An 8,922-nucleotide genomic window follows, 5' to 3' on the forward strand; every position below is an offset into this window, starting at 1 on the left:
AGTTAAGATGATCTGCCTCCCAGAACAAAATCCTGCATTCTTTAAAGGAAGAAAACATAATCCCAATATTTAACCACATAAAATTCACAATGTTCATCATTTAATAAAAAGTTACTAGTAATACAAAAGCTGTAGGAAATTATGACCAATAATTAAGAGAGAGAAATACTCGATATAAACAAAACAGAAATTATAGCAGCATCCAAGGTGAGGTTAACATCCACAGATTTAAAACAGCTATTATAAATATGCCCAAGGATTAAAGGAAAATATTATTATAATGAGGAGTTAAATGGCAGATATAAAGGTTCCCAAGTGAAGCTTTGAATGAAAATAGTATTTGTTGAGATTAATGGTAGACATGACACTCACTGAAAGCTCATTGAGTTGACAGCCCTAGGAACAGAAACTATCAGGAGCTTCTTCACTGATCTGTGGGACAGTACCAAGATGTCTAATGTATCTATAATTAGGGAACAATAAAAAATTTTTGAAAAAAATAATGGCAGAATGTTTTCCAAATTTAAGGAAAACTGAAAACTCAAAGATTCAAGAATCTCAATGAAGCCAAGCCAGAAAAACAAATAAGGCTACGCCAAAGCATATAATGACAAAATATCTGAAAACTAGTAATAAAAAGAAAATCTTAAAAACAGCTGGAGATATAATATCACATATGAAATGAGTCACCAGTCCAGGTTCGATGCACGATACTGGATGCTTGGGGCTGGTGCACTGGGATGCCCCAGAGGGATGGTACGGGGAGGGAGGAGGGAGGAGGGTTCAGGATGGGGAACACGTGTATATCTGTGGCAGATTCATGTTGATATATGGCAAAACCAATACAATATTGTAAAGTTAAAAAATATAAAAAAAAAGAAACACAAATGTAAAAATCACCATGCATGGTTTACTTATCAGAAATGGTGTAAGCCAGAATATGACTGAGTCATGTTTGAAGTACTAAAAAAATAAAAACTGTCAAACTAGAATTTGCTGTTCTCTGTAAATATCCTTGAAAATAATAAAAAAATACTTTCAGTCAGTTCAGTTGCTCAGTCGTGTCAGACTCTTTGTGACCCCATGGACTGCAGCACGCCAGGCTTCTTTGTCCATCACCAACTCCTGAAGCTTGCTCAAACTCATGTCCATCGAGTCAGTGATGCCATCCGACCATCTCTTCTTCTGTCATCCCCTTCTCGTCCTGCCTTCAATCTTGCCCTGCAGCAGTGTCTTTTCAAATGAGTCAGTTCTTCCCATCAGGTAGCCAAAGTGTTAGGGCTTCAGCTTCAGCATCAGTCCTTCCAAAGAGTATTCAGGACTGATTTCCTTTAGGATTGACCAATTTGATCTCCTTGCAGTCCAAGGGACTCTCAAGATTCTTCTCCAACGCCACAGTTCAAAAACATCAATTATTCAACACTCAGCCTTCTTTATGGTCCAACTCTCACATCCAGACATGACTACTGGAAAAACCATAGCTTTGACTAGACAGACCTTTGTTGACAAAGTAATGTCTCTGCTTTTTAATATGCTATCTACGTTGGTCATAACTTTTCTTCCAAGGAGCAAGCATGTTTTAATTTCATGGCTGCAGTCACCATCTGCAGTCCTTTTGGAGCCCCCCAAAATAAAGTCTGTCACTGTTTCCATTGTTTCTCCATCTATTTGCCATGAAGTGATGGGACTGGATGCCATGGTCTTAGCTTTTTGAATGTTGAGTTTTAAGCCAACTTTTTCACTCTCCTTTTTCACTTTCATCAAGAGACTCTTTAGTTCCTCTTAGCTTTCTGCCATAAGAATAGTGTCATCTGCTTATCTGAGGTTATAAATATTTCTTTGAATACTAACAAAGCCTGAGAGAATTTGTTGCCAGTTGACTAGCAATATAAGAATTATTTTTTAAAATGTACTTCAGACTGACGGGAATAATGCCAGATGGAACACTGAATCTGGGCAAAGGACAAAGAACACCAAATATGGTAAATAGGTAAGTAAATATACTTTTTCTCAGTTTTAAATATTTTTTTAAAAAAACTAAAATAAGATAGCATATTAAAAAGCAGAGACATTACTTTGTCCACAAAGGTCCATCTAGTCAAGGCTATGGTTTTTCCAGTAGTCATGTATGGATGTGAGGGCTGGACTATAAAGAAAGCTGAGCACTGAAGAATTGATGCTCTTGAACTGTGGTGTTGGAGAAGACTCTTGAGAGTCCCTTGGACTGCAAGGAGATCCAACCAGTCCATCCTAAAGAAGATCAGTCCTGGGTGTTCATGGGAAGGACTGATGTTGAAGCTGAAATTCCAATACTTTGGCCACCTAATGTGAAGAGCTGACTCATTTGAAAAGACCCTGATGCTGAGAAAGATTGAGGGCAGGAGAAGGGGACAACAGAGGATGAGATGGTTGGATAACATCACCAACTCAATGGACATGGGTTTGGGTAGACTCTGGGAGCTGGTGATGAACAGGGAGGCCTGGCGTGCTGCAGTTCATGGGGTTGCAAAGAGTCGGACACTACTGAGCTACTGAACTTACTGAAAATAAGATAAATACATTATGGAATTCATATGATATGTACAGTAAAATACATTACAAAAATACCACAATAAGGGAGAATAAAATAAAATATGATTATTGTAAGATTCTTACATTTATATGTGAAGTGCTAAAATCAGTGTTTAAAAGTAGATAGAAGTTAAAAATACAGTGTGCAAATTCCACCGAAACTAGTAAAAATAAAACAATGTGTACCAATAAGCCAACAGAAGAGATAACATAAATTACTAAAAATGGTCAAGTAATTCAAATGAAGGCAGGAAAAGATCAATTCAAAAAGAGATACAAATAGAAAACAGCAAAACATCAAATTTGAACCAAATTGTTTTGAAAATTACATTAAACATAACTATTATGAACATTCCAATTACAATGTTAGTTTGTCTGGATGAAAAAGCAGGACCCAAACATATGCTCTATAAAAAATAGACTTTATTTTTAAAAATTATTTACTTATTTGGCTGCATCAGGTCTTAGTTGCTGCTCTCAAGTTTAGTTGCTGCACAGCATATGGGATCTTAGTTCCCTGCCCAGAGATTAAACCCACATCCTCCACATTGCAGGGTGGATTCTTAACCACTGGACCACCTGGGAAGTCCCAGAAATAGACTTTAAATATAAAGACACATATAGGCTAAATTCAATGGGTAGAAATGTGTATTAAGAAAAATGCTAGGGCTTGTCATTATATTAACATTAGACAAAGTATACTTCAGAACAAGGAATATTACTTCAGAAAAACAAAGGTGTTTTTATAATGCTAGATTAATTCATCAAGTGAAAGTGAAAGTAACTCAGTCGTGTCCAACTCTTTGTGATCCCATGGACTATACAGTCCGTGGAATTCTCCAGGCCAGAATACTGGAGTGGGTAGCCTTTCTCTTCTCCAGGGAATCTTCCCAACCCAGGGATCAAACCCAGGTCTCCTGCATTGCAGGCAGATTCTTTACCAGCTGAGCCACAAGGTCACAGAAATCCTAAATATGCTGCACCCAATAATATGCTTCAAAATGCTTAAAGCAAATCCTACCACTGAAAAGATACATAGACAAATCTGAAATTATAGTTGTAGATGTCAGTGCTTCTCGCTCAGTAATTAATAGAGCAAGTAGACAAAAAAATTAAGGATATAAAAACCTGAACAGTAACACACAAAAATCTTCACACAAATATTTATAGCAGTTTATAATTGCCAAAATGTGGAAGCAACCAAGATGTCCTTCAATAGATAAATGGATAAACAAACTAGGGTTCATCCATAAATGGAATATTATTCAACAATAAAAATACATGAACTATCAAGTCACAAAAAGATATAGAGGAAACTTAAATGTGTATTTCTGAGTGACAGAAGCCAAACTGATAAGGCTCCATACTGTATGATTCCAAGTATATAACATTCTGGAAAAGGCAAAATTATAGAGACAGTAAAAAGATTGAAATATTTCAATGATTTTATGTACATACTAATTGAAATTTGTAGAACAATCCAAATAACAACAGCAGAATAAGTATTTTTGAGTAAACATGGAATATTCAAAAGCATTCAAACAAATACTTGAATGCCTTTGTGCTGCAGACAAACTCCTTCAGGCTCCACTTCCTTTTTGGTAAAACAGGTATAAAAGGTATAAAAACTTGTATAAAACCTACCTCGTAGACTTGTGCTGAGGATTAGATGAAGCAAGAGAGACATAAGAGACACAAGTTCGATCTCTGGGTCAGGAAGATCCCCTGGAGAAGGAAATGACAACCCACTCCAGTATTCCTGCTCAGAGAATCCCATGGATAGAGGAGCCTGGCAGGCTCCTCCATGGGGATGCAAAGAGTCAGACATGACTGAAGTGATTTAGCACACATGTACAGTAAAACTCACTTACAAAACCTGTACAAGATGAGAAATTTCAGGCGATAATTACCAAAAAAATGCGGAGGCATAGACAAGGAAATTTGCTGATTTTTATGTTTTTTGTTATTTTTTCATATGGCGTGGAAATCCGTGGTCCTTTGAGACAAGCGAGAGCCAGCTATTCAATACCAAAAGGTGATGGTAATGGGCTATACGACCTTCTCTTTATGCCTATTCTTTGTTCTTTTCTTCTGAGAGTTGAAGATACCAATGAAGTTTGAGAATTTTTCGTCGTAGAGAGGCTGCACCTCCTGGAGTTAAGTTGCCCAAAGTTGTTTCCAGATTTGAAAGGCCATGAGGGACACTAATGTAATGAGGAGTAGAAGAGAGAGGATCAGCTGCAACATGAAACAGTGATAGGAAATCATGTCTGACCAATTGCCCATTGTAATGGACAGGTTTTCACTCAGAGAAGATCCTCTCTTCACTTTTCCAACAGTGAGAAGTTCATAATTTTTAGGTGTCAGAGAGGAGCCATCCCACAGTTATAAATTCTCTGGGTTGTTGTTGCCTTTTTCATCCAGTCTAAGTTCACAGATATTTGGGCAAGAGGCTTAAAGGGAGTATGACCAGAGGAGTTCAATGGCTGTTGACCTGGCAATGGGGGGCTTCATTATTACCTGTCTCTTTTTCCCCCTCTGAAACTTTATTACCCTAGCACTCAGAGCTGCTCATCAGTCTTGGTTTCCACTTCAGCCTTGGGTGGAAGAACTACTGCCAGTTTCCCTAGAAACTTTATTCACTGACTAAGTTATTTGGTGTTTCCCATGTCGTACTGAAAAAGTGACTTGTGATTCTTTTCTGCCAGTATTATCAGATGGGAAAAGAAATGTTGAAGCATTCATCAAAAGTGTCCAGCCACTGCTTTGTCACATGTAGTCGTCTCCTTCTGGTCTCCACCATAAATCCTTACTCTTGTTTTGGGTGTATTATGCTAGACATGGAATTATTTGTCTTCCAGGGCCTTCAAGGGAAGAACTCATCCAGGGGTCCTCTTTCCACCCTCCTTTCCAATTAGTCTCTGAGAGAGGAGGTCATTTCTCAGAAACCCTTTGTCTGGCCCTCATCAGAGGCAGCTCCTTTCACTTTGCAAGAAGACCTAAATTAATTCCGTTAAGAGAATCTACCACATGAAAAAACTTACTCTGTGACTAAGTCTCTGTATGTCTAAAACTGTTGGAACTGAATAGAAGCTATGAGTTCTAACTCTTGCCTAGAAACAGCCTTCTCCCAAAGGAGGATCCTGCCACCACCCTGCTCTCCTGGAGTGGTGGCTCCACCAGTATCAGAAAGATGCTTGTCAGGAGACATCAAGTGCCCTGGGAATGTGAGGACAGTGCAGTTGCTATCTGACTTGGGGCCTTGATCTCATTCCCTTCCAGCCTCAATGGGCCTGTGAAGATAGCACAGAAGCTTCTGTGAAGACAGAAGCTGAGTTATATGTTCAAAGGGAAAAGGAAGAGGGACTCACACTTCTTGAGGATGGATCTTCTGAGAGTCAGGAATCTGGTGGAGCTTTACCCTCCTAGAAGTGGAGGGGGCAGGAGAATGTGAACTACAGTTGTGATTGGTATTTGAAGGGCAGCACGATCTGGAGAGCAGGAAAAGAAGGAAAAATGAACAGGAGAGAAGGAAAATATTCACATATTTCTGTTTTGACTGTGACTCAATGTCATTTTGGGCTTCCCAGGTGGTGCAGTGGTAAAAAATCTGCCTACCAATGCAGAAGATGCAAGAGACATGGGTTCGATCCCTGGGTCTGGAAGATCCCTTAGAGGAGGGAATAGCTATCCACTCCAGTAATCTTGTCTGGAGAATCCCACAGACAGAGGAGACTGTCAAGCTACAGTCAATAGGGTCACAAAGAGTCAGACATGACTGAACTTAGCACACATGCATGCAATGCTGTTTTATGTGGTGGAATAAGGGCCCTAATGGGGCTGAGGAAGAAAAGAAGGTGTCTATACCATTTCCATTCAACTGAGTCATGTACCCCATGAATGGAGACTGAAGTCACCATCTACCCTATTCCTCATGTTTTCCTTTCCCCTTAGCTTACCCTCTTGTTTTACATGGGAAACTAGTATTTTCTTTGAGGTCCTGAAAAGTAAGATCAAAGTCTAATACTATGTCTGACAGACAGGACACAAGACACTGGAAAAAGAGAGACAGGAGACTTCCCTGGAGTAACTGTTCATGTCTGTAAGTCACCTCACCCCTCTTAGTCTCACTTGGAAAATATATATTTGTGTTATGTATGGTCTTCCCTTGTGGCTCAGCTGGTAAAGACTCTGCCTACAATGTGGGAGACCTGGGTTTGATCCTTGGGTTGGGAAGATCCCCTGGAGAAAGGAAGGACTACCCACTCCAGTATTCTGGCCTGGACAATTCACAGTCCATGGGGTCACAAAGAGTCGGACATGACTGATCGACTTTCACTTTCACTTTCGCTTTCATTGCTATGGGGTAGAGTGATGGCACTGCAAACATAAACAGGTAGAACTGAGAGCTTGATGGATGAGCCAACAACCAGGGCATATGCTTCGGTATCTGTGTTTCCTGTTGTACCATTCTGGTTGTCAGGCATCTCCCATCTTTCTGTCCTTCTCTCAGCACACCCCAGATTTACTAACCCTAACTTCTGTCTACATTCCTCTCATGTCACAAAGGGCTGGGCTGGAGCAAAGGATTTCAAGAATGGGAGCAAAGAGGGATCTCCTGGAAAACCTGCTATTTTCTGCTCTCTTCCCCTGGAGAAGTTAAAAAGGAAGAAAATCATCATCCTGTTTATTCTTGTTTCATGTGCTATTATGTTCCCTTACTTCTCCCTGCAGATAACTTCAGGGAAATACTTCTCTGCTGAACCTTTGAAAGGTAAGGTGCTACATAGGATCAAAGGCTATTTGTGTATTTTGTACGAGACCACACAGTACCAGCCAAGAGCTCTCCCTGGGCCCCAGTGACAGACCTCACCTCATAACTCTAGGATGACATTGGGTAAATATTGCCCAAAGAAGAGGTGGTCTCTCCTGTCAAAGAGGATCACATCAGCCTCTTCTCCCAGCCAGCTAGGTCTGGGCCAGAGACTAAAGTCATTTCCATCCAGCAAAACACTTTGAGTTTCTAGAAGGAAGATATTTTTCAATGTAAGTCCAAGGAATTATTTTAAGACTTGTGCTGTAGGCTCTACATCTACATTCAGTCTCTATATATGATTTCAATTCAGTTAAAAATTCACTGAGTTCCAGACTCTGGGTGAGATTATAGAGACATTTGTTGTTTCATGATAGGGTACTTTCATAGTTAGTATCAGTGGGCTTTATTTAATACCATATAGACCTGGGAAGGGCCATCCCTCTGTCTCCTACTATGTGAGCTAGACAACTTTTTTAACCTCCCTGTGCCTTAACTTCTGATTCATAAATGGTGATAAAACCTTAAAAGGATGTTTGAAGATCAAATATGTTAGTATCATCAAAGTACTTAATATGGTGTCTGGCATAGAAATGTAGGCTACACTGGACCTTCACTCTTTTGTTCTTCCATCTTAATGTTGAGTTCTTGCTCTGGCTTTACCTGGTGGTAGTATAACCCATTTCAACATGTTCTACCATTTCAAATACATTCCTTTCGGAAAGAGGAAAAAAGCTAATAATTGTTGGGTTGAAAATGCAGATTTTGATAAAGCTTATGAGAATGATCCTGCTTTAGTTTGTAGAACTGGTATAAGGATAGAAAGACTTGATGATTCAATTTTATAAGCCATTTGCATTTTTAACAAATATTTTGGGGGTATCTGTTACATCCCAGGCTCGGTAAGCCTACAGATCATGTCTTCATCTCAGAACTTTCTTCTAGGCTCCAGATCCATGTATCCAACTACCTGTCAGAAATTTTATACCTAGAGCAATAGTTCTCAAATGGTGTTGATTTCATTCCCTGGCTCCAGGAGACATGTGGAAATATCTGAAAACACTTTCAGTAGTCACAACTTGGAGTGCTACTGAAATTTTGTGGGTAGAGGCTAAACATCTCACAATGCATAGAACAGCCTTCACAACAAAGAGCTCTCTGAACCAAAGTGTCAACAGTATTGAGGCAAAGCTCTCTAGAGAAAGGTAAATGTTATTACCCACCCTGTGTGCACAGATACAGGGTAGAACCCAACTTTGGAATCTAACAACCCTGGATTAGAATAACTATGCTGCCTATTCCCTGGCATGCCCTTGAAAAATGTATGTAACTTCTCTGAGCCTTTGTAGAGTGTACCATGGCAAAAACCACTACAATATTGTAAAGTAATTAGCCTCCAATTAAAATAAATAAAATTTTTAAAAAAGAGGAATGAGTTATAACAGGGAATACTGATACCTACAGTCCATGGGGTCGCAGAGTCAGACATGACTGAGCGACTTCACTTTCACTTTCAACTTACTGAACAGTTGTAAGAA

Source organism: Bubalus kerabau, chromosome X, assembly GCF_029407905.1.
Source record: "Bubalus kerabau isolate K-KA32 ecotype Philippines breed swamp buffalo chromosome X, PCC_UOA_SB_1v2, whole genome shotgun sequence".
NCBI lineage: Eukaryota > Metazoa > Chordata > Mammalia > Artiodactyla > Bovidae > Bubalus > Bubalus kerabau.